Source organism: Zootoca vivipara, chromosome 9 (genome assembly GCF_963506605.1).
Source record: "Zootoca vivipara chromosome 9, rZooViv1.1, whole genome shotgun sequence".
Classification (NCBI taxonomy): domain Eukaryota; kingdom Metazoa; phylum Chordata; class Lepidosauria; order Squamata; family Lacertidae; genus Zootoca; species Zootoca vivipara.
The window spans coordinates 53483562-53509590 of NC_083284.1; positions in this window are offsets into that span (position 1 = coordinate 53483562).

Below are 26029 nucleotides of genomic sequence, written 5' to 3' on the forward strand. Positions count from 1 at the left end.
TTAGGTGGAGATCCATAATGTATTTCCTACAACAGTTCAAAGAAGAAAATAGCGGTTCTCTTGTGCAGTTATATGCATCAAGGATCACATTCTACAGATGGACCTGCTTTATTCTGTATTCATTCAAACTACAATAGCCAGTCCTGTGCTATAACAGTGAGTGTTAGTGCAGTGGCATAACAGGTCCTGTTTAAAAGGGGGGTGTTAATATCACAATGGATCTGATTGTACTTATTGTAGAATAGCTTCCCCTCAAAAGCCCTTGTATTCTCAGCTTCCAACCTGCCTGAACCGAATGCAGAGAGTAGGCATGGACAAGTCTGTCAATTTGGGGTTCTCTTTCTTATTTTTCTTTTCTTATTTCTTATTTGCCAGTGGTGCTGTGGTCTAAACCACTGAGCCTCTTGGGCTTGCCAATCATAAGGTCGGCAGTTCAAATCCATGCGATGGGGTGAGCTCCCGTTGCTCTGTCCCAGCTCCTGCCAACCTAGCTGTTCGAAAGCACGCCAGTGCAAGTAGATAAATAGGTACCGCTGTGACTGGAAGGTAAACAGCATTTCCATGCACTGTGGTTTCTGTCACGGTGTCCCGTTGCACCAGAAGTGGCTTAGTCACGCTGGCCACATGACCCAGAAAGCTGTCTGTGGACAAACGCTGGCTCCCTCAGCCTGAAAGCAAGATGAGCGCCACAACCCCACAGTCCTCCCCATAGGAGGACTTTAACACAGTATTTGCTGATCTCTGCATCGTGTAGATCAGGCTCATCTGCTTGCAATTTCCACTCCCCCCCCCAATACCATTCATTTCAACCTCGTGACATAAGATAACTCCAGAGTATTGTGGGAAAATAAAAAATTTAAAAAAGACACTGATTAGCCCATGGGTGTAGCCAGGATTGTTGGGGGGGGGGGGGCAAGCCTTTTCTTAGGGGGGTATCCCTTTTGTTAGGGGAGGCAGAACCTTAGTTAGCTATGTATTTTTAATAATTTTTATTGATTTTGCAGGGGCAGATGCCCCCCTGCCCCCTGGCTATGCCCATGGATTAGCCTGCTAGATATTACCTATGTAGGAAGAATTCCACTAACATAGGAGGAAATCAAAGCTTTCTCCCCCCCTCCCCCCGCCTGACAAATCTAGAGCCAGCTCTGGCTGCATAGTTACGCTATAACCACTATAGTCCAAAAATGTATCTACACAAGGTAAAATGAAGCAGCAAATAATTTGGTTCTTAGTGAAATGGGGATGTTGGAGTGCATAAATAATGAAAATGGTATATTTAGTAAAAAACATAGCACTATTTTAATTCTTAGAAAAGTGGAAACATTCCTGAAATATTCAAAAATATATTTTAAAAAAGTTAGTTAATCAGGTTGTGGTAGCTAATTACCCAAAGAAAGTAATAATTTACATCTCAGTTTTCTCCACAGGGCATATTTGGTCTTATCAGTTTTTACATGAAACTTAAGATAAAAACCTAGAACACATAATGCTTAAAAGACTCTAAGGACTTTTTTAAAAAAAAAGCTGCGGGAACCTACTTATTAGGGCCTGCATCCGCAGCCATTGATGTGGAAAGCCAATGGGCTTCTTGCAAACATATCAAACCATACTAATATGTGGAAGGTAAAGGTAAAGGGACCTCTGACCATTAGGTCCAGTCGTGACCGACTCTGGGGTTGCAGCACTCATCTTGCATTATTGGCCGAGGGAGCCGGCGTACAGCTTCCAGGTCATGTGGCCAGCATGACAAGGTCGCTTCTGGCGAACCAGAGCAGCACACAGAAATGCTGTTTACCTTCCCGCTGTAGCGGTACCTATTTATCTACTTGCACTTTGACGTGCTTTCAAACTGCTAGGTTGGCAGGAGCTGGGACTGAGCAACGGGAGCTCACCCCGCCGCAGGGATTCAAACCACCGACCTTCTGATCAGCAAGCCCAAGGCTCTGTGGTTTAACCCACAGCTCCACCCGCGTCCCTAATGTGTGTAGTAATGTGCAAATGTAGTTTGAAATACAGCGGAGCGAAATGATCTCACTGTGTAAGCAAGTGTAATGGAAATCCATAAGACCTTTATATTGTGAGGAATTAGTGGTGCCCAACCATTTACTCTTGTGCCCAGACCTCCTCCATTTACTGAGCCAACTACATTTATTATGTTGTTTTTGGACACAACATAATAAATGTGGTTATAAGGGGGCTAATATCTTTACAATTGCTTTGTCAAGGGCTCATCTTGACAGGGCTTCAAGGCCAACCACCTGTTAAAGATGTCTAGTCATGTGATCTCTGAGAACTTTTATGCTTGTAAGAGATCAAAGGGCCTTGGAAATTCTCCTTCATGAACCTCAGCATAGAGCAAGACTGTGGAAGATGCTATGTGCTAGCTCAGGCATCCCCAAACTTTGCCCTCCAGATGTTTTGGACTACAATTCCCATCTTCCCTGACCACTGGTCCTGGGAGTTGTAGGCCAAAACATCTGGGGGGGCCGCAGTTTGGGGATGCCTGTGCTAGCTGTTACAGGAGTTCATCCGTTGCTGTTCTGAGGAGGATCTCAGCAACCAAAGGGAAGGAAGCTGTCTGTTTCTTGCTTTTGCTCTGCTCTTTGTTTTGTTTTCTCATCCTTTTTGTAAATAAAATCTGTTTATCATGGAACAGGTTACAGGTAGGTAGCCGTGTTGGTCTGGATCGAAGTAAAATAAAAAAATTCCTTCAGTAGCACCTTAAAGACCAACTAAGTTTTTATTTTGGTATGAGCTTTCGTGTGCATGCACACTTCTTCAGATACAGTGAAATGGAAGTTTCCAGGCACTTATGTAGAGAAGGGGTGGGGATGGGGAGGGGAGGGGGGATCACTAGAAGGGTGGTGGAAATGGGTGATTGACTGACTGATAGCTGTTGATGACCGCAAACGACTGCAAATGGTTTTGCATGAAAAAGCAAGGGTTGAGATGGCTGAAGATCGCTTATCATGTATAATGAGATAAGAACCCGATATCTCTGTTCAAACCAGGTCCCTCCATGGTTTTGAGCTTGGTGATAAGTTGCAATTCAGCAACTTCTCTTTCCAGTCTATTTCTGAAATTCTTTTGTAGTAAGACAGCTACTTTGAGATCTTGTATAGAATGTCCTGGGAGATTGAAGTGTTCTCCTACTGGTTTTTCTGTCTTCTGGTTCCTGATGTCAGATTTATGTCCATTTATCCTTTGGCGTAGGGTTTGGCCTGTTTGTCCAATATAGAGAGCTGAAGGGCACTGTTGGCATTTGATGGCATACACAATGTTAGAGGATGAGCAATTAAATAGTCCTGAGATGGTATGTTGGATGTTGTTGGGGCCAGTAATGGTGTTGTCTGGGTGTATGTGGCAGCAAAGTTGGCATCTGGGTTTATTGCAGGCTCTGGTACCAGTGTCCATGTTAAGTCTGGTGGTTGTATTATTGTGGGTGAGGAGTTGTTTAAGATTGGGTGGCTGTCTGTAGGCAATGAAAGGTCTTCCTCCCAGAGCTTGAGAAAGGGAGCGGTCATTGTCCAGGAGAGGCTGTAGATCTCTGATGATGCGTTGTACTGTTTTAGCTTGGGAGCTGTATGTGATGACTAGTGGTGTTCTGTTATTTTCTTTTTTGGGTCTGTCTTGCAGCAGGTTCTCTCTAGGTATCTGTCTGGCTCTGTTGATCTGTTGTTTAACTTCATCAGGTGGATATTTTAGTTCTAAAAAGGTTTGCTGTAGATCTCTTAGGTGAGATTCTCTGTCTGTAGAGTTGGAACAGATGCGGTTGTAACGTAAGGCCTGGCTGTATACGATGGATTGTTTGGTATGTTTGGGATGGTAGCTAGAAGCATGTAGATATGTTTGTCGGTCAGTTGGTTTTCTGTATAAGGTGGTGTCTATACGTCCATCCTGTATTTTTATAGTAGTGTCCAAAAAATGTATTTCTTGCATAGATTGGTTCATTGTTAGGTTGATGGTGGGGTGAAAGTCATTGAATGTCTGGTGGAAGGTTTCCAGGGTCTGTTGTCCATGTGTCCAGATAATAAAAATATCGTCAATGTATCGCAGGTACAGGAGAGGTTTGAGTGGGTAGGAGTTAAGGAAACGTTGTTCTAAATCTGCCATGAAGATGTTGGCATACTGTGGGGCCATGCGGGTGCCCATGGCTGTGCCGCTGATCTGGAGGAACAGGTCATCACCAAATTTGAAGTGGTTGTGGGTAAGGACAAAGTGGCAGAGTTTGGTAGCAAAGTCCGCTGTGGTTTTATCTGAAATGGTGTTCCTTATGGCTTGTAAACCATCATTGTGTGGGATGTTGGTATATAGAGATTCCACATCCATAGTGGCTAGTATACTGATAGCAGTGCTCCCAGCTACGTACGTGACACCACAGATTTTCTGAGGAAAATACAATATTTGAACAATCTTCCTAACAACACTATACTAGCCACTATGGATGTGGAATCTCTATATACCAACATCCCACACAATGATGGTTTACAAGCCATAAGGAACACCATTTCAGATAAAACCACAGCGGACTTTGCTACCAAACTCTGCCACTTTGTCCTTACCCACAACCACTTCAAATTTGGTGATGACCTGTTCCTCCAGATCAGCGGCACAGCCATGGGCACCCGCATGGCCCCACAGTATGCCAACATCTTCATGGCAGATTTAGAACAACGTTTCCTTAACTCCTACCCACTCAAACCTCTCCTGTACCTGCGATACATTGACGATATTTTTATTATCTGGACACATGGACAACAGACCCTGGAAACCTTCCACCAGACATTCAATGACTTTCACCCCACCATCAACCTAACAATGAACCAATCTATGCAAGAAATACATTTTTTGGACACTACTATAAAAATACAGGATGGACGTATAGACACCACCTTATACAGAAAACCAACTGACCGACAAACATATCTACATGCTTCTAGCTACCATCCCAAACATACCAAACAATCCATCGTATACAGCCAGGCCTTACGTTACAACCGCATCTGTTCCAACTCTACAGACAGAGAATCTCACCTAAGAGATCTACAGCAAACCTTTTTAGAACTAAAATATCCACCTGATGAAGTTAAACAACAGATCAACAGAGCCAGACAGATACCTAGAGAGAACCTGCTGCAAGACAGACCCAAAAAAGAAAATAACAGAACACCACTAGTCATCACATACAGCTCCCAAGCTAAAACAGTACAACGCATCATCAGAGATCTACAGCCTCTCCTGGACAATGACCGCTCCCTTTCTCAAGCTCTGGGAGGAAGACCTTTCATTGCCTACAGACAGCCACCCAATCTTAAACAACTCCTCACCCACAATAATACAACCACCAGACTTAACATGGACACTGGTACCAGAGCCTGCAATAAACCCAGATGCCAACTTTGCTGCCACATACACCCAGACAACACCATTACTGGCCCCAACAACATCCAACATACCATCTCAGGACTATTTAATTGCTCATCCTCTAACATTGTGTATGCCATCAAATGCCAACAGTGCCCTTCAGCTCTCTATATTGGACAAACAGGCCAAACCCTACGCCAAAGGATAAATGGACATAAATCTGACATCAGGAACCAGAAGACAGAAAAACCAGTAGGAGAACACTTCAATCTTCCAGGACATTCTATACAAGATCTCAAAGTAGCTGTCTTACTACAAAAGAATTTCAGAAATAGACTGGAAAGAGAAGTTGCTGAATTGCAACTTATCACCAAGCTCAAAACCATGGAGGGACCTGGTTTGAACAGAGATATCGGGTTCTTATCTCATTATACATGATAAGCGATCTTCAGCCATCTCAACCCTTGCTTTTTCATGCAAAACCATTTGCAGTCGTTTGCGGTCATCAACAGCTATCAGTCAGTCAATCACCCATTTCCACCACCCTTCTGAGTGATCCCCCCTCCCCTCCCCATCCCCACCCCTTCTCTACATAAGTGCCTGGAAACTTCCATTTCACTGTATCTGAAGAAGTGTGCATGCACACGAAAGCTCATACCAAAATAAAAACTTAGTTGGTCTTTAAGGTGCTACTGAAGGAATTTTTTTATTTTATCATGGAACAGTTTATGCTCTTTTCCTGGTCTGGATCCCAGAATCTGCTCTTTTCTTTGTCTGGATCCAAAAAAAGAACCTCTGCTGTTGGCAGAACAGCCAGTAATATGTACATAGAATGGGACACAGTAGTACTAAATAAATACCCGTAGGTGTATTACACAGAAGAATCCAAAGACCAGTTCTCTGCTGCCACATAGTGCAGCTCTAGATCTAATAGGCCCATGCTACACAAGGATATATTCTAATTGAGTATTGTGAGAAACTTAGTGACAATAAGAGCAGCTTGAAAATAGAGCTTGTTACCTAAAGGGATGATTGGCTTTCTCTCAGCCTGGATTTCTTCAGCAAAGACTGGACAACATCTTTTGGCGATGCTATGCTGCAGTTTTGGATTTCTTGAACCAATCAGGAAGTTGAAATAGGTGGCCAGGAAGGCTCCTTCCAGCTCTGTCTGTGTATTTGCATTGCTGAACTGTATGGAAATCCCCATGATGGTTTAAGAGGAGTATGCCATATTTGTAATATAAATTTCGAGTTGGACAGCACCAAAATGAGGAGATGAAACACATCACTCCAAAGCTCAAGTGAGGAGTCTGCATTTTCATTTGAACTGGTGATTTAATAAAGCTGTTGGAAAGGACCCCTTCTCTCTCATCAAAGTGAACAATTGGGTCAGCTCCACATTTTTTTTAAAAAAAATCTGCCCCATTACTGTGGCCATTCCATTAACAGAGTTGGATTTCCCCCTCTTGCTTACTTTGAATATATTTTCTGCTACAGCTGGGCTTTCTGCTAGCAGTAAAGAGTTGGCTGCCATGATTTGTAGTCTGCATGCTGATTTTCATTTGGTCTTGGCGGAGTACATTTCTCATTTGTCTACTAACATAGCTGTGTCATTTGGTCTCTTATCAGGCAATGTAAGCAGAGCTGCCTTACCAGAATTGCCCTGTCCATGTGATAACTTTGGCTTCCATGATTTCATGCTAGTGTGTGGTTGAAACATAGACTCTCATTACCATTTTAGGCTTAGCCACAGATGAATATGATGTCACAGTGGGCAGATAAACTAAGGAGCAAACACTTACAGCAGGGCTCATTGCCCAAGTCTTCAGAGTTAGATCTTGGTCCCAAACTTGGTGCTCTTCCTTAATCCTCAAAGTAAATAAGTGACTGAAAAGTCTCCTAACCATTCTGCATGGACTGAAGGGGAATCTGCAACTCCTGAGATGATGTTAAGCTCCACCTCCCATCAGCATAGCCAACAGGGGTGGACATGGTTAGCTAAGTGATTTTAGCATGACTAAGTTGTTCCACTCCATTCAGGGAATAAATTTAAAGTTGGCATTTCAGGGGGGAAGCCAACTAGTCAGTTTAGAGGATGCTTATATCAATCTTACTGCTTTTAAATTGGAGCCTTAGTATGCAATCTTAGGTTAACATAAAACAGTAGAAACAGTTAGAAAATAAATTTCCGGTTTATTATTTTATTTGCTTGTAACCAAAAGATACGTCAACAAATGCTTAGATTGTAAACAACAACAACAAAACCCACATCTGGTCTAGACATTCTTTGGCTGAGACAAGTTCTGCTCGCAGCTTGTTTGAATAATGCACTTGTCAGATGATTTCTGTTCTTCATTTTTGTAACTGTAAATAATGTTTATAGAAATTATGATGATCTTTAACTTCCCGATGCTGTACAATCTTCTTTTTTGGCATTGCATTATAGTATGTTTGCTTATCTAGTGAACCAACATTCATGGTTATGAGAAAGAAGTTACCGCCATTAAATATTACTCATAAAACATGTATTATATTGATATTTAAAAGGTAAAGGGACCCCTGACCATTAGGTCCAATCGTGGACGACTCTGGGGTTGCGGCGCTCATCTCGCTTTACTGGCTGAGGGAGCCGGCGTACAGCTTCCGGGTCATGTGGCAGCATGACTAAGCCGCTTCTGGCAAACCAGAGCAGCGCATGGAAATGCCATTTACCTTCCCGCCGGAGCGGTCCCTATTTATCTCCTTGCACTTTGATTGCTTTCGAACTGCTAGGTTGGCAGGAGCTGGGACTGAGCAACGGGAGCTCACCCCATTGCGGGGATTCGAACCGCTGACCTTCTGATCAGCAAGCCCTAGGCTCTGTGGTTTGACCCACAGTGCCACCCGCATCCCATATTGATATTATGTGTACTTAAATATGCCATGTTTTCTACTGATAACATTTGGGGGAAAGTGCAGAAGGAGGGCTCCAAGGCTATATTTTGCCCCAGGCCCCTGGTTACCTCTCTGTGGACATTGGTGGTGGAATGAGGAAAATTGTGAGGTATAAAATGCACTGCCTTTTGCTTTGTTTTGCTTTTTGAAATAGAATCCTGAATAAATCCAAGAATAAGCGTTGGATTCCTGTTGGGAATCACCCCACTGCCACCGCTGAAACCTGAAACTGTCTCCTGGACTGATTTGATACTTTAAAAAGCATCCCGAAATTGCTGATGTACCACCAAGCATTTGTCAGAGGAAATGGAAACCCAGTTCTGATTTGTGAATTTGAAAGGCTCCATTATTTGGATTCTAATTAAACCATGCTTTGAGGCCAAAAACATACCGAGAAATCCCCACAGCTAGCCAGTTCAATATTTATTCAGTGTGCTTGTCCCAGACGTTACACACCCTAGAAAGAAACAGATCACTGCTTGCCTAAAAGAGTGGAATATAATCTCAAAAGACAGATGTGCATTTTTTTGGCATGGAAAAATAAGGAGTTAGCCCACCCCGCTTTAGAATGCATAACAAACATAGACTTTATTGTCACTGAAATGGGTAAGAAATTGAAGTTGGTCCCTTTCTATAAATATTTCCGCATAAAAACAGCAATCGGGGAAGGCTTGATCTCCTTTTCATTCAAATATTTGTGCCGATGTTCTTTTTATATTATTGGAGTTTTTAATAGGTTTTTTTGTTTTATTGTAAGTGCTTTCTGATATACCGCTTTGAATATTCCACAGAGACAACCAGCTAAAATGTGTATAAGCAAGACAATAAAAATATTTATTTCAATTTCGGCTCACTGACGATTTAGGGTAGGCCAGTAAACTGCAGAGTACCTTTCCTATTCATCTCAGGGCAGATCCACAGTAACCTATAATACATATTAAGTGCACATTTAAAGCCCATGACTCATCTCCCTCAAATCATCGTCCTCATCACCACCATCTTGGCGTTGCAGTTTCTCCATCACTGAGCTACCATTTCCAACACCATGAACAAACTACAGTTCTCAGTCAGTTCTACAGTTATGTGCTTTAAATGTGTATTGAATGTACATTAATTGTATAATGTCTATGTGTTCACAATAACATAGTGTTGTTCACACACCTATGGTGGGGGCGCATCTGCTCTCACACTATGGTCCCTTCATGACTCTGGAGGGTTAGTTGCTCTGATAGGGAGGGAGGGAAGGTGAGCCCCACTGGCCAATAGGGAGACATGAAGCACTTGACTTTATAAGCCTGCTACTCCCACAACTTGAAAGGTTGCAGCACTGTCCCTCCCTCTCTAGTTGCAGTGTGGGCTTGGTGAGTATATCTATCAAATGGGTCAAGTAGGATTTTTTGGAGAGGGGATTCCTTGACTGGCCTTAGGCCATTCTGTTTCTTGCCTTCTCACCACTGCTGGGACTGATTAAGTAGGCCCTCTGGGAGTGATATGGTCTGGTAGCCATTGGTGGGCATTGAGTACGGGCAGGTAAGGAAGTGGGTGAGAAAATAGATGAGGAAATTATGCATTATTGAGAAATGTGCCAGATATAGGCAACTAAAAGCTTTTAAAGGGGATGAGGAGATGGAGCATGACTTGACGTGATTTTGATGGTATCTTGCCTGTCTCTGAGTGCAGATCCAGGTCATTGAGCCTGAGCTTCCACAGCCACGGCCCAGTAGATATGATAATATTTTATTCTCTTGCTAACTATGCTGTTTCAAATGTGCATTTTATACTTCACTTCCTTCAGCAATGTTTCCTTTTGATTTTTGTTTGTTTGTTAACTTTGCTGTGTTAAATGGGCATTCTGTAGTCGACCTCCTTTGCAATGTTTTATTTTGAAATATTTAAGATGATATTTTAGTTTCCTGTTAACCATCTTGCCTCGAATGATTACTTTGGTGTTTTAATGTGTTGTTAAGCGCTTTGAGATATTTTTCATGAAAATATTAAGTGGTATAAACATGAAATGAATAAAACAAATTAAGTGCATCCTTCAGGGATGTCCCAATGCTCTATATCTGGAGGGATGGGGTTACCTTTAGGCCTGCCGTGTACAGTTCAAGTGAATGTTTCACAGGAGGACCTGGGTATGTCTGCTGGGTTTACACCCAAGGTTCTCCTAGCATGGAGGAGGTTATTTCCTCCCCATCTTTATCTAGGGAGCCACAGCGCACAATTCCATCACATGTCCAAGGGGCTGGAGAGGTGCTTCCCAACCAGAATGAGATAAATCCTCCTCAGCCAATATTCCTTTTAATTTGGTTAATTTGGTTAATGTTGTTTTGCAGTTTCTCAAACCTCTAAAATGTTAATGTTAATAAATATAACGTATTTCTGGTGCTGTCCCCGGGACTTATTTTGGGTGTGGGAGCAAGGCTGTGATGTTCATACCTCAAAACACTTACCTGCCACCCCCACCCCCATTTATCCTTTTATGATCGCTGCTGAAATCTCTTTCTCTCCTGCCTAACAGGATCTCAGCAGTAACTGCCAGACCTGCTGTGTTTGTCTTGCATTCTGGCCTCCGTTCTTTTTCCCTAGCTCTATAAACACTTCAGTTACTTGGCTACCAGCTTCCACATTCTGACTTGGCTAATGAGACCTTAGCTCTGGCTCTGCTAATTTCCTCCTCGTTTTTGACAGGGCTGAAGTGCCAGATTCGTGTTGGATGCCAAGTGGAAGACGGGAATGTGCTCCCCTCCCCACCTTCCTACACCGTTCCCAGAAAATATTACAGGACAGTAATTGTTTCTCCCCCAAAAATAGAGAGCAGAGATATGAATGGAGGGAAAGGTGCTGGAAAGAACCTGATAGGATTGAAAGTATTTAAAGACGTAACTAGCTCCTAGAAAGAAGCTTGTTATACAAACCGAGCCAAACTTTCTATCACTCCATTGTTTTGTGGCATACTGCAACACACTAATCATATGCAAATAACTTTGCAATGCCATCCATACTCAGTGCTTAACTGCACAGCCAATAGAATTGTGATACTGTCCTCCTGAGACTGTACCATTTCAGAATGCAGAGAATCCCAAGCCTGGGTGTCATAGATGCATCTCCATGCAGATAAAAAATGGCATTGCAAAGCATGGAATATATGGCTGCACTGAAAAGAGGAGGCATGTTTCGTGGAAAGTACCCCATGGCCATCAATTGCTGCCCCTATCTAAAGAGGCAAAAGTGTTTGCAACATGGCATATAAAAGCCTAAACAACTCAGGACCAGGTTGTAAGTTGCTTGGAGACCTTCAGGTAATAAAATGACTAATAACTTTCTATTCATGACCCAGTAAGAGCATTAATATCCACAAATGGAACCTAGTTCGTCTCGCCACAACCTAATGATTATCACATTGTGGTGGTGCAGAGGCAGGTTTTTTCACTGGTCACACCAGTGGTGTGGTGTGTACTCCTTGCTGTTCACACCAGCTGGTGCCACACCAGCTTTTGCAAATGTACCTATTTACAAAGGAATTTCCTCTTGACCCGAGCCTCCTGTTTTTAATTGCTGTGTTGTTTTAATGGGATGATGGTTGCATATTTCAATGATGGATGTTTCTATTTTATTTTTTGTTGATTTGGGTTTTGTATTTATAAGCCTATTTTGGCATTTGGTTTACCAGGAGCCTGATTTCCAGTCTCGCCGAAGCAGAGAGGGGCATTAGGTATCCTTTACTTTACATGACTGTTGCAAAGATAGAATATGTGAGTGTGTGTGTCTATGTACAGTGGAACCTCGTGTTACATACTGTCCTTCTTGGGAATGCTGCGGGTTATGAGCTTTCCTAACCTGGAAGTAGAATCATAGAGTTGGAAGAGACCACAAGGGCCATCCAGTCCAACCCCCTGCCAAGCAGGAAACACCATCAAAGCATTCCTGACAGATGGCTGTCAAGCCTCCGCTTAAAGACCTCCAAAGAAGGAGACTCCACCATACTCCTTGGCAGCAAATTCCACTGTCGAACAGCTCTTACTGTCAGGAAGTTCTTCCTAATGTTGAGGTGGAATCTTCTTTCTTGTAGCTTGAATCCAAGTAGATGTCCCTTGTTGCGAACTTTGCCCCAGGACACGAGCGGAAGTTGTGCACCGGCAGTGTGGCAGTAGCGGGAGGTGCCATTAGCAAAAGTGCACCTCATATTACGAGTGGTTTTGGCTTAAGAACAGACCTCCGGAATGAATTGTTCATAACCGGATGTATGCTGTCTTCTGTCCTTCAATAGAAAAACAATACTTCAACACATCACATGCAGCAGTGCCAATTCAGAAGGATAAGGTTTCACAGTGACTCAGTGCGTCATTATGATGCCATCTCAATCCCATTCATCTTTAGTTGCATTACCTGAAGACAAGTGAAAAATGGTGCTCAGCATCCAGTGAGTTCAATTAAACAGCAGGCTGAAAAAATAAGCAGTGAAGAAGTTGCTCATTGAAAGTCTCTATTTCATAGAAAAACTTTTAAAATCTATTGCAAACATGTGTCACACTCCCCATTCTAACCTAGCACTTCCTCTTCATTTGCTAGTTTTCTATTATCGGAGAGGGAGGGTTGGGGAGTGGTGGCATGGGAAACATTCAGCTAAGTGATCTCTTATTTTTATCCTGAAGTGGTACAGAATAATACAAATGCATCTTGTATGGTTTGTTCTGGTTTCAATTTGAAGCTCTTATGGGTTTTTTATTGTTTGAAAGTGTAAAACTGCTGTTAGGTAGTCTGAATGATCAGATGAATGAATGGATATAGCACCTTCAATGATATCTTCTTTGCTAGGTCTTTAAAGCTATAATAGCTTACTGCATTGCATCTTCCTGATGTGGGGGGGGGGGGACTGAAATCAAGGCCATTCACATCAGTACGTTTAGAGGGGAGAAGACATGGCTGCTGCCATGTTCTCAGGTAACTTGTTCTGTATCTTCTATTAGTCCTTGCCAGAAGTGGCCAATGTGTTTTATTTTTCTGTTGGAAGCCACCCAGAGTGGCTGGGGAAACCCAGCCAGATGGGCAGGGTATAAATAATAAAATTATTATTATTATTATTATTATTATTATTATTATTATTATTATTTGGACTCCCACTGACCATACTAGCTGGAGTTGATGGGATGGGAGTTGTATTACAGGAGGGGGAGAATTTTGATTCATTTTGCATTTAAAAGCAAACTTACCCAATTTGCATTGTACAAAGCAACATGGGAAGCAAAACACAATCATCCACACTTCCTCAAATATTGCAATGCTGCCAGCCAAATAATTTGTGGGGGGAAATGGAGTAAACTGTAAATAGAATTACATAGTGAAAATAACATACAACAATGCAGTACAGTGGTACCTCTACTTACGAATGTTTCTACTTATGAATGGAGCTCCATCCACCATCTTGGATGCGGTTTAGATAGGATTTTTTCTACTTACGAATTTTTAGATAAGGTTGCTTTGACTTACGAATTTTTTCTCCCAATGCATTCCTATGGGATTCGACTTACAATTTTTTTTTATTTACAAATATGCATTCGGAACGCATTAAATTCGTAAGTAGAGGTACCACTGTATATTGGGGGAAGTCGCTTCACACACAAAAAGGTGTATAGCAGGAATATTGCATACAAAAGTATTAAGAGTTGTTGTTGTTGTTGTTGTTGTTGTTGTTGTTGTTGTTGTTGTTGTTGTTTGAATTTATATACTGTCCTATACTTGGAGGTCTCAGGGTGGTTTGCAGAACAAAGTTCACACTAAAATGCTGCTGATGACTTTAATACTTGCAAACTGGTGTGGAAATCTGGATAACTGAATACTGGGGAAAAAGGAGAAATTGCAATTGTCAGTTTTGGCCCTTGTGGCAACCTCCAGATATTGGGATTCTATTCCCATCATACTAGACGATTGGCTATGCTAGCTGGATCTGATGGGAATTGGCATCCAAGAACATCTGGCAAGCACTGGCTCCCTCTCTGCAGCTGCAGAGGTTTACATGAAAATAACAAAAGGGATGAGGAAGATTGAACTGAAGAATGAGTAGGTTACCACTCCTGCTGATTCCCAAAGGAAGAATTCGCTGCACCTCATTTTCATTCTGCAGGCAGTTGCATCCAAACAATTAGAGCTGTCACCTGATTAAAGAAATCTTAGTTGGCAATCACAAGATGGATTGATCCGCTCTGCATACATAAATAATCTTTGGAATGGCTGGCCATCCAAATAAATATTATACAGTTTGTAATGAACGAAATATATAGATTTAAGTGGGGGGAAACCACACACTTTACATTGGAAAGTAGATTGCTGACTTAGAGAAAACCCTGAAGAGTTAAGCAGAGAGAAGAAGAAAAAACCAGAAAATAAAAGAGCATTGCTGGATCGAAACTTTTATTTCCTTTCTTGCTGGGGCTGATTTAATTGAGCCAAATAATACTTGGAAACTCACCAGTGTTTCCACACAACTTATTGTCAATTAGCAGCATGCTACCTGGTAGCCGAGTTGTGAAGCTGATGAAGTTTCTCCTTAGCACCACCTTTAGATGTAGCAAGCGATGCACTGGAACACAATTTTGGCCAGGCTTCGAAGTTAGTGAGCTCATTATTTTACATCCTCACAAAGAGTAAGCCCATCAATTGCTGCCCAGATGGTTTTCCTTCTGTCTTCCCCCTGCTGATAAGCAGCACTTCTGTCACCGAGGTTAGCGCTCCAGCCTGACTCCTCAGAGATTGGAACTTGTCTGTGGCAGTGGTCTGTGACACATTACTGTATATATCTGATCATCTTTGCTACTTCCTTGGCCCAGGGGCGTAGCCAGGATCAAAACTAGGGGGGGGGGGCAAGCCATGGTCGTTCAGGGGCGGGGCCCCACAGTGGGAACGTGGGCGGGGCTACAGGGCCAGCTGGCCTGATGACATCATGGCGGCGGCGGCGGCGGCAGCAGCCACCTTGTATTCTGGGGCTGGCAGCATCGGCGGCTACCCTGCTTGGCTGGAGAGGACGGGAGGGTCGGGCAGGCGAGAGGGGGTGACAGGGCGGGCGAGGGCGAGGCAAGGCACGGCCGCAGACACGATGGCTCCAAGGCGTTGCTGCATATCAGCATAATATTTCAACCATGTTGTGGGTTCAAGCCCCACCTTAGGAAAAAATTCCTGCATTGCAGGGGGTTGGACTAGATGACCCTTGTGGTCCCTTCCGACTACAATTCTATGATTCTATTGATATATAGCCATAGCATATGCATCATTCTGCTTTCTTGAATTGTCCTACTCCTAGGCATAGCAGCCAACTCCTAGAGGCCTAGGTGCATTTCTCCCCCCCCCCCCCAATTACTGGTAAATACAGTGGTACCTCGGGTTACGAACGCGATCCGTTTCGGGTCGCAGTTCGTACCCCGAAAAGTTCGTAACCTGAAAAGGGCCCGAACTGCCGCTTTGCGCATGCGCAAAGCGCTGTTTTTGCTATTTTTGCGCTTTGCGCATGCGCAAAGGCGCGCGACGCTTCTGCGCACGCGCGCGGGGCAAAAATACTTCCGGGTTTGCGAAGTTCGTAACCCGGGTTGTTCGTAACCCGAGGTGTTCGCAACCCGAGGTACGACTGTACTGTATTTTAAAGAGTCACCCCCCCATGTTGATGGGCTTTCTATCTGGGGCTTTTCTGCCCCCCCCCCCGTATTTTATTAAGGATGGAAGAGGGAAGGAAGGAAGAAATAGAGAGAGGGATAACTCATATTTGTGGGTGCCTCTGGGTGATGCTGTGATGCTGGAACTCTGCAGTAAGAGGACGGGAGGGTCGGGCAGGCGAGAGGGGGTGGCAGGGCGGACGAGGGCAAGGGAAGGCACGGCCGCAGTCACGACAGCTCCGAGGCGTTGCTGCATATCAGCATAATATTTCAACCATGTTGTGGGTTCAAGCCCCACCTTGGGAAAAAGATCCTGCATTGCAGGGGATTGGACTAGATGACCTTTGTGGTCCCTTCCGACTACAATTCCATGATTCTATTGATATATTACCATAGCATATGCATCAATCTGCTTTCTTGAATTGTCCTAGGCATAGCAGCCAACTCCTAGAGGCCTAGGTGCCCCCCCCCCAATTACTGGTAAATACTGTATTTAAAAGAGTCATCCCCCCCATGTTGATGGGCTTTCTATGTGGGGCTTATCTCCCCCCCCCCCCCACAGTATTAAGGACGGAAGAGGGAGGGAAGGAAGGAAGAAATAGAGAGAGGGATAACATTTGTGGGTGCCTCTGGGTGACGTGACGCTGTGATGCTGGAACTCTGCAGCAAGAGGAAGATACTGGTACATCCAGATCACTGGATGTCTGTGGTAGATCACTGCTAGATCACTGGCACTCCTAAAAAAAGCTCACCCAAAATTTTCCTCCTCCCTAAAAAAAGCTGAACTATGACCTGAAGCCCTAAACAAAAATGGGCCTCCCTTCCTCCTAAAAGAAGCTCAACAAGTTTGACCTAAACTCAAAAAAAACAGGGCTTCCCTTCCTTAAAAAAATTCAACAGCTTTGACCTGAACCCCCCAAAAGGGGGTAGATCACTCCCAGTTTTTAACTCTGTGAGTAGATCAGAGTCTCTTGGGAGGTGGCCACCCCTGATTTACAGTATACAGATGCAGGAGGAGGGGCAGACTGGAACACCTCTGCTTTTTATAAACATCACTGTGTCTATCAAAAGCTACAGCCCCCCCCCTTTCTTATTCATTTCCTTTTAGCCTTGCAGAGCCACCTTAGTCAATGCACCCTCATTAAATCGCCAATAGAACTCTTAATGTGATCCCTGAATGCTCATTAACAACTACCACTGAAGAACAATAGGGTGAATTGGTCAGCTATCAAACCTTGCCTGAAGGGATTTTCTGCTCCATTGTCTTAACTGCTTATTAAGTACCGGTAGCCACTTTGCTTTATTTATTTGATGTGTTTTTGTTACAGCTGTGTTCCCCCCCCCAGCAAGTGGAGAGCTGCTCTCGCTAAAGCAAAGCCCTTTCCACTTCAGTTTTTGGAGGGGAAAAGTGCTGGTTATGGTCTGAAAAATACAATAATTTTTTGCTTCTAGGGGGGGGGCAGCTGCCCCCTCCTGCCCCCCCTGCCTACGCCCCTGCCTTGCCCTATGTTATTGCTCTGAAGCAAGATTGTAGCCACTTAGGACTCCCTGCTATCTCATGTCAGGCTGGTTAGCCTCTGGTTCCTTCCCACCTAGACTGTGGGGATATTTGGAATTCTCATTGAAGGGGATCAAAGGAGAGCAAAGTCTGAGATTTAGGCCTGTCTGTAACTGTCAGCTGCTGTGATAATGAAATAATGAAAGTAGCCTTGATTCTGTGTTAAACCCAGCATCCAATTCTATTAAGTGGTTCTTCACCTTCTGTTCCTTTGCAGACACACAAACACGCACAATTTTTTTTAAGTGTGTCAAAAATTCTTTAGCCTTTCAGAGGAGAGGTATTTTTGTGTTTGTTTCTTGCAGCAGTCTTGCGGGTTTTAACTTCAAAGTGGCATTTTAAGAAAGAAAAAGAGTAGAAGGGGGTCAGAAGTTTGCCTCCATCTTCGACTCGGTTGCCGTGACCTTATTGTACACAAAATGATACAGTTCCATTGCTTTATTCTCTCCATTGCAAAAGGCTATTCTCCCTGGCAGAGTTAACCAGCGGAGAAAAAGAAATAGCCCAGAAAAGGGTTATATAGATGCTCCAACACTAATGGAGTTTCAATAGCAGGCAAAAAAGATTACCATTTAAAATTTGGTGGATAATGTAGCTACATTTTTAAATTATATTGTCTATTTGAGTTGCATTTAAATGAAATATTCTTTTATTTCATTTTTATTTTATTTTATTTTAATGATGTTCTTTGTTTTGGACTTGTGTGAACAATGAAGAGTGGAATTAATATAATAGCAGAGCATATTTTGGTTTGTTTCCCCCCAAAATATTTTTATTGAAAGTTTTCAACATAAGATGCAATAAAAACCAATGTAATGTAAAAAAGAAAAAGAAAAAAGAGGAGAGGAAATAAGAGAGGAAAGAAAGAAAGAAAGAAAGAAAGAAAGAAGCAAAAGAAAAAAGAAAAAATGAATAGATTTTTAAAAACCCTCTACAGTCATACCTTGGGTTAAGTATGCTTCAGTTTGAGTACTTTCAGTTTAAGTACTCCGTGGACCCGGAAGTGTTTACTTCTGGGTTCCGCCACGCGCACATGCGCAGAAGTGATCTGTGCGCTTTGCGCATGCACAGAAGTGCTCTATCGGCACTTCATGCAACTGCACTATCGTCACTCTGATTAAGTACTTTTCGGGGTGCAAATGGCACCCCAGAACCAATTAAGTACTTAACCCGAGGTACCACTGTATTACAATTGCATCATGTCCTTTATCCATATACAGAAAAGTAGAAGTTCTCAGCTCTCACGTGGGAACTTCTGTTTCTTTTCCCAGATTCCCACCCTGAGAGATCCTTTCTAGTCCCCCTCTTCCTCCTGTCCCTTTTTTTGTGTGCGTTCTCATCAATTCAGGATGGAGGACTTCTAAAAATTAAAAATAATAATAGCTAAGTTAAGAAAAAAAGGAAATAAAAAGACCAGGTTTCCAATTCACAATCTGCCAATTGTTTGTGTGTGTATTATGATTCAGATTATTCAAAACACACACTACAGAATAACATCTACCTATATCACATTATATACATAGCTCCTTATCATTCTGCCAGGCATAGTTATTCTCAGGCATCCCATAGCCATCTTTTTCCAATCTAGAAGTACAAAAGTGGTTGTATAAGAACTTGATTTGGAAGATGTATTTCAGCTAATCAATGGGAGGATGGAAAACAGATGCACAGGTATGACATGTGGTTGGGGCAGCTTACAACTCATGGTGCCACCGACATGATCACCCTGGGAAGGTATGGGGGTGACTGGTCCACAAACAAGGCCACATGGCTGTTGAGATACCATTTGTGTGAACTTGTCCCTCCATGCAGTTGTTGTCAAATGAATTCCAGGGAAAGGCTGTGGCTCAGTGTGAGCACTCAGTAAGGCCCTTAGCTTAGTCCCCAGCATGTCCATATAGGACCTTTGTCTAAAACCCCAGAGAGCGAGTCAGTGAGGATGGACCAACAACATCCGAAGTGCTGTAAGGCACCTTCCACTGTTTGTACTTATTACAATGCCAGCAACGGGGGTAGTACTTTCTGAAGCTGTAGCCATCCAAGCAATAAGCGTACAGTCCCCATTGTGGAAGCAACGGTTCACTGAAACAGCACCTCCACCCAGGCACAATTCTGTTGTGAGATTTATGGCACTCTGTGTTCCTTGAAGGTGATCATATGGGAACTGCTTACCACTGCTCAAACATCTGCAATTTTAATGTACAAGATTTGCACGGCCTTTGTATCTGAGCGTCGGCTCCTTGGGCTCTTGCCAAATAAGAAACAAGCCCTTGATTTACATAGTGACTTGTCCCCTGGCAGAAAGTTTGTCACCAGGCTTTTATGTGCACCCTGTTGGTCTGGGCTTTCATTTGCTGGCTGGCATCACAGGTTTCCCCTTGTAGTGTGTGATACTCTGTAAATAAATAAAACCCCATCCCGAAGGCATGCAATTGCATTCTGCAGATATATGTATTTCTGCAAACCGAAACAAGCAGACGAAATATGAATGGCGCTGTTGGAGAGCAGTCTGATCACCGGTGCAATTTGATCAGCAGACGGAGGAATGGCAAAGGGTGGTAGACAGATAAAACAGTACAGGCATTGTGGTATCAACTGCAGTAAAGTGAAATATTAGCCTCATTCAGATGGCCTCAATCCCTCACATGATGAAGGAGAGCAGAGAGGAAACTACAAGAGCTGCCCACTTCATCAATGGTATTGAAAGCAGAATCACGTATAATTATGCCTTTATTATCATGAACAGAAATAATCCTGAATACACAAGAACATGACATCTGGAGGGTCCTGCAAACAGCTGTGGCTGAGTACACACCACACATTTAAAGCAAGAATCCTGCAAACTGTAATTTGCTAAGGATACTGGAAACAGTAGTTCTGTGAGGGGTAGACTACAACTCCTAGGATTCTAGGAGGAAGAGGATCTGCTTTAAATGTGCTCTGAATGTGTGATGTGAACAAATCTGGATCTGTGAGCTGATGCACCCTGTGGAGATGAAGGACAAGAGAAAGACTACCACAATTCAGAATAGACAACTCTTGTTTTACTTGTGGCCCATTTGCAGCAGCACCCTCAATTTCCTTGTAACAACTCCAGGAGAAGGAGGACACATTTGCATGGGATCTCCTACCTATGAGCATTTGCTGCAGTAGCAAAAGGGCAAGAAACTTATCGCAACACACAACTAAGCACTGGAACTTCCACAAGTTACCTTCAGGAAATGGAACATGCAGCTGTTAGGATCTCTTACACGCGAGTAGGACCCTGGCAGAGACACATGCCTGACTGGCATATTCCCTCCCTCCTGATCAATCATTTGGGAGCTTCAAAAGCTTTCTTCAGCCGAACCTCACAGCGACTGATGCCAAGAAACATCAGCACACTTAGGGATCAGCAGAATTTGTGCAGTTGCGTAACAGACTTCAGCAACTCAGCATTTTGGCTAATCAACATTTATTTACTTATAAACACACACGGAGCACTGCAACATGGCTCCCTCTCTCTCTGGCATCAGGCAGCAAAGAGAAAGAACAAAGGACAATAATCCCACTTCAGGAAACACAGTAACACAAACATCCTGTTTCCGTCACGTCCGACTCTGTGGAATGAAAACATACACCATCATGTGATAGACAACAATCCCATGACAGCAGACATGGGGAATGAACCTCCAACAGCAGCATGCTCTTGGTTGCTTCTTTTGAAACCCTGTGCATTGGAACGTAGGTGAGATGCAAGGATCCATGAATATGTCACTGTCCGTGAACAGTAGAAGGTTCTACTCCATCTCTGGTTATGGGCATAGCTGCCAAGTTTTCCCTTTTCTCGTGAGGAAGCCTATTCAGCACAAGGGAATTTCCCTTAAAAAAGGGAGAACTTGGCAGCTATGGTTATGGGTTACAGGGGCACCCCTCATTGATAGTGATGCAGGTATCTTCTAATGTAATTCACTATACAGTCATGAAACCTAGTTAACAGTCCACTGTCTCATCTGCACTGAAAATGTGCAGATTCACTTCCTTCCCAACAATTCAAATATCTCTTTCCTCCCACAACATTCATGCCTTTCCTGAATTCCTCTTCCAAGAATCCCCCTTTCTTTTCTCCTAGGTTCCCTCTTTAGTTTCCTTTAATCCACACATTTGTAAGCACCTTTCTGTCCCCCAAGCCACAGGTAGTAGTGGGGATGGGGGTGTGCTGTGAGGTTGCATTTCAGTGACCAAGGCTAGAGACAGTTGTGGGTATAGTCTGGGATGGTGGTGAGTGAAGCCATACACACACACACACACACACACACACACTTTTAGGATTCAAATCCTGTGCATGTGCTATGATTTTTAATTGATGTGTTGGTTTGTGTTAAGATTGCAGTTTGAGATGTTCTGTGTTCTCCATAAGGATCTGCAACTGGGTGACTGTCTGTATATTTTGACACTGAACATCTCTTTATGATCTTCAGTGAGCTTTCACTATCAGCTGCTAATTCTTTCAATAAAAGGCAATTGATTAAATGTCTTCACGTTGATTTGTGTCTTTAATTAAGCCAAGCTGGGTACTTGTTCACCATTGAAATCAAATCAAATGCAACTTAGCTCCTAGAGAAGCCATATTTCTGTTTCAACCAAGACAAATATGACTTCAACGGGTTGTAGCCAGCTAAGTTCTACTCAGAGTAGATCCACTGAAATTAATGGAGCTAAGTTAGTCAAGTTCATTAACTTTAAGGTGGACTAGTAGTGGCTACAACCCAATGATCTATAAAGTAATATTTTACTACTTACCTGTATTGAACTGAGTACAGTTCAGAACTGTGCGTCAGAACTGTGTTGCCTACACTACCAAAATTTGGCAATCTTGCATACCTCAGCATTAACGTGTTCAAAATGGTTTGGCTGAAAAAGAACAGATGCCTCCAGTTCAAAGAACTAGCATACCCAAAAGCTGGGGATTTGCATTAGGGTTGGATATGCCCTCATGCCCTACTCTGAGGCCTCTAACTAAGTAGGATATTAGCCAGATGAATGAACCCAGCCTGTCATTTGTTAACTTTTATGGAAGGATGGAAATTCCTTATACTAGATATTGTGACAATCTATACATAGACTCTCCATCTTATCTCCATCTTGCTGTCCTTTTTTTTATTACAAGAGCTATATTTTATTTTATTTTCAAATAAGGGAAGAATTATCTTGGGAAACATTTGGACAAGCAACAGAGAACTGAAGTAGGAGCACATACAACATAAAATTATAGCATCAACTCCAGGGCAAACTATTTTTCATGTATATTATTACCGCAAGCAGAAAATTTGGGAAACTATGTTTAGGTAGCAGTAGCTTGACTCTTATTCAACAAGCCTTGCTTGAAAAATTGATAATTCTGACATTTTTGAGAGAAGTACATCCTGTGGAACATATAAGTTCTAATATGTTAAAAGCTTTCTGAACTATTTTTCTTATAAGTGGAATATCCCCCCCCTTTGGTCCCGAGGGTGATAATGAAGACATTTTCCTATTCTAAAGTGTGACTTCAAAGGTTCAGAGAAATGATTAAAGGCCTATAAATCTTTTCCGAGGTCTCCTTGAGCAGAGCTCTATCAAAACATAATTTCCAAATGCTATCATTATCCTGAGCTGTATGCCTATATCTCAGCTAAACAGGGAAATGCACAAAGCTGAATAAACAGAAATGGATATTATGGTGGGTAATAACGTGCTGAAGAAAGGATGTGCCATCATAAAGCAATTGATAATGTTGAACAACTTCAGGCACGCCTGGAAGAAGCAGACCATTTGGATCCCTTCCAGTCAGGATTCAGGCCTCATCATGGGACTGAAACTGCCTTGGTCGCACTGGTCGATGATCTCCGGCGGGCTAGGGACAAAGGTAAGAGCTGTTTCCTTGTTCTGCTGGATCTCTCAGCGGCTTTTGACACCATCGACCATAACATCCTTCTGGATCGTCTAGAGGGTTTGGGAGCTGGGGGCACTGTCATGCAGTGGTTCCGCTCCTTCCTCCTGGGCCGTGTTCAGAAAGTGGTGGTGGGGGATGAGTGTTCAGACCCCTGGGCTCTCACTTGTGGGGTGCCTCAGGGTTCTGTCCTCTCCCCCATGCTTTTTAACATCTATATGCAGCCGCTGGGAGAGATCATCAGGGGGTTTGGGCTGGGTGTCCATCAGTATGCTGATGATACCCAGCTCTACCTCTCTTTTAAATCAGAACCAGTGAAGGCAGTGAAGGTCCTGTGTGAGTGCTTGGAGGCGGTTGGAGGATGGATGGCGGCTAACAGATTGAGATTGAATCCTGACAAGACAGAAGTACTGTTTGTGGGGGACAGGAGGCGGGCGGGTGTGGAGGACTCCCTGGTCCTGAATGGGGTAACTGTGCCCCTGAAAGACCAGGTGCGCAGCCTGGGAGTCATCTTAGACTCACAGCTGTCCATGGAGGCACAGGTCAACTCTGTGTCCAAGACAGCTGTTTATCAGCTCCATCTGGTACGCAGGCTGAGTCCCTACCTGCCCACTGACTGTCTCTCCAGAGTGGTGCATGCTCTAGTTATCTCTCGCTTGGACTACTGCAATGCGCTCTACGTGGGGCTACCTTTGAAGGTGACCCGGAAACTACAACTAATCCAGAATGCGGCAGCTAGACTGGTGACTGGGAGCGGCCGCCGAGACCACATAACACCGGTCCTGAAAGACCTACATTGGCTCCCAGTACGTTTCCGAGCACAATTCAAAGTGTTGGTGTTGACCTTTAAAGCCCTAAACGGCCTCGGTCCGGTATACCTGAAGGAGCGTCTCCACCCCCACCGTTCTGCCCGGACACTGAGGTCCAGCTCCGAGGGCCTTCTGGCGGTTCCCTCACTACGAGAAGCCAAGTTACAGGGAACCAGGCAGAGGGCCTTCTCGGTAGTGGCACCCACCCTGTGGAATGCCCTCCCACTAGAGGTCAAAGAGAACAACAATTACCAGACCTTTAGAAGGCATCTCAAGGCAGCCCTGTTTAGGGAAGCTTTTAATGTTTGATGGATTTCTGTATTTTAATGTTTGATGGATCTCTGTATTTTAGAATTTCTGTTTTGTTGGAAGCCGCCCAGAGTGGCTGGGGGAACCCGGCCAGATGGGCGGGGTATAAATAATAAATTATTATTATTATTATTATTATTATTGTGCCTCAGCACTTCTCAGTCATTTTTAATGTCTCACATAGCATTGTCCTCAAACAGAAAGATATGGCCAAGGGACTCAGCAGTAACAGCCAGGGGGAGGCTATTGCTGCTCCCCAACAGCACCTGCTGCTTGAAGCAGTCACCTGATTTTGCATAGTAAGCCAGCCCTGTGAGTATGTTAACTAACACACACACACACACCCCTCTGGGATATCTGAGAGAAGACTCAACTAAAGCTATTTAAGAGGCTCATTATGTTTTGAAAAGGAACTTTCTGGAAGGCTTATGTAGGAGGGTGGAGCCTCAGAGAAAAAGTGCAACTGTGAGTGAGCCAACTAGCACAGAGTGTTGTTGTTTAGTCGTTTAGTCGTGTCCGACTCTTTGTGACCCCATGGACCATAGCATGCCAGGCACTCCTGTCTTGCACTGCCTCCCGCAGTTTGGTCAAACTCATGTTCGTAGCTTCGAGAACACTGTCCAACCATCTTGTCCTCTGTCGTCCCCTTCTCCTAGTGCCCTCAATCTTTCCCAACATCAGGGTCTTTTCCAAGGATTCTTTTCTTCTCATGAGGTGGCCAAAGTATTGGAGCCTCAGCTTCACGATCTGTCCTTCCAGGGAGCACTCAGGGCTGATTTCCTTAAGAATGGATAGGTTTGATCTTCTTGCAGTCCATGGGACTCTCAAGAGTCTCCTCCAGCACCATAGACTCTCAAGAGTCTCCTCCAGCACAGAGTAGAATCATCAAAAATAAATACAAAATCCATCTTATGAATTCATAATAAACTGATCATTACATTGAAGAAATCTGATGTCTATTTTTGCTGGCACATCTAAGAAAACTTAACGGATCTTTTCCCTGGCCTTTTTTTTTTTTTAATGGTGAGGCCTTCCCATGCAATTTCCATTCTTGCAATATCTCTTATTGTTGCTGCTGCTAGGAAGCAGGTAACATCGGAGGTGGGGTGGTGGTGTCAATCACCCTCAATAAGATTTTAAGGGCTGCAAATATGTCCCTACATTCCTGGGAGTAAGTTGTCAGAGTTGTTCGGTGGAATCCCTGATCTGGACCTTGAGTGGAAATGAATTCCAAGAGATGAAAACGAGTTATATATATATAAACATTAAAAGGAAACAAAACACAAAGTAACACATTGCACTCAAAAGTAGCAGGCAATGCAGTTCAGTCCTTTAAGTCCTTTAAATACAGCCCAGGAATTTATCTCTCTAATCCCAACACACTAAACTGGCAGTCTCTGTGCAGGCTTCCCACAACACAGAGATGTTGAGCTTCTCAAGTTTCAACTTCTTGTGGACAAGGGAGCTGCTGGGGTTTCTAGTGAAGAGTCATCGGGTAGTC